The 1,358-nt window shown below is 43.0% G+C and overlaps 1 long non-coding RNA gene across 1 annotated transcript in view; it reads left to right on the plus strand.

Annotated features, from left to right (window-relative positions):
- Nucleotides 1-1,358, plus strand: part of LOC114068950 — a 3,335-nt gene that overhangs the window by 1,403 nt on the left and 574 nt on the right. The window contains exon 2 of the long non-coding RNA XR_003573691.1: nucleotides 616-842. This is a non-coding gene — a long non-coding RNA (uncharacterized LOC114068950). The remainder of the gene's footprint in view (nucleotides 1-615; nucleotides 843-1,358) is intronic.

The following is a 1,358-nucleotide window of genomic DNA, read 5'->3' on the forward strand; positions in this document are numbered from 1 at the left end:
GTCAGGCTGCTTTGGAATAAAATCCAGGAGGTAGAGTGTCTGTTCCCAGGGTTGAACTGAAGAGTGACATCTCTTCAGAGGCGGGCAAGTGGTCAGGAGTGAGCATGAAACATGTAAGATTGCAGAATTCAAAAGGATAAACATTATTTGATACCTTATTTATAGGGCACCACAGGGGAAAGGTAAAGGTTTCAGAAAAGAAAGAAGCACTTTAATTTTATCTGGAGATTTTCCAACAATAAAATCTAATCCATCATTCTCCGTGTGTGACTGCTCTTAATGAAAATTTAGAGGCTGTGAGTGAAATTTAGAATTCCCAGGGGATACTATTAGGAAGATGTCTAGCAGCTATGCAAAACCTGTTAGATCAGAGCCCTGCCAAGGGCCGGGAAGAGTGGAGTGTGAAAGGACAGCTTTGAATTCCGTGGGCCGAGGCTCTGCAGGGCCCAGCCTTCCTCTCCTGGGTGGCAGTGGCACTCCTGGGATGGTTCCACCGGGATCAGCTCACTGGGTGATTTCATAGAGACAGAACTCGGCCCATTTACATTTATTTTTTTACCCCAAAGATCCTCTGTGGTGACCAGAGTGGTTGATCTGCTCTCCCCTCCTCTCCAGTTTCATTGCCCAAATTTAGTGATCACTGTCAAGAGCTTTCCAAAAAAGAGAGAGTGAAGCTGTTTAATCAGAGAATCAAGGAATGGTTTGGGTTGGAAAGGACTTTAAAGATCATCCCATTCCATGGCCAGGGGGCACCTTCCACCAGACCAGGTTCAAACTTTGGACACCTCAGCCCATCTTGGAGCTGCAGAGAGCCACAAAGGGCCTCTCAGGCTGACCCCAAGGTAAGGTTGACCATCTCCAATCATTCCCAATCCTCTGCACTTTATTTTTAATCAAAGCAGATCACCAGACTGTTTCCAGTACTTTTTTAATGGTCAAAAAAAAAGGGGCTTCGATTATGAAGACAATAATGCTAAATTATTGAAGGGCCTGGATGTACATCATGAATCAGTTTAATACCAAAGTCACTGCCAATTATTCAACTGATTCAAAAGGAGACTGCATCACAAAATGGTAAATCACAGGATAAATCTGTCCTGGGAAGGGCTTTAGTAATCAAAATTCTCTCAAAGCAGAAAAGGCTTTTCTAAAAGCAGGGGGGGGAAGAAAAGGTTACAGCTTAAGCCAGACATTATATAGTAATGCCAGATGTTAAACAGTTGACTTAAATTATTGGCAACTATCAAATGCAAGATCCTAATACTACTGGTTGCAGAGCTATGCCACCAAGTTTGTAATCTGTGGAATGGGCTTAAATATTCCTTTAATTTTCTGCCTATGGATAGGAGGCAATTTGG

Source organism: Empidonax traillii, unplaced genomic scaffold (genome assembly GCF_003031625.1).
Source record: "Empidonax traillii isolate 1590-97213 ecotype Southwest subspecies unplaced genomic scaffold, ASM303162v1 scaffold1155:size169172, whole genome shotgun sequence".
Lineage (NCBI taxonomy): Eukaryota > Metazoa > Chordata > Aves > Passeriformes > Tyrannidae > Empidonax > Empidonax traillii.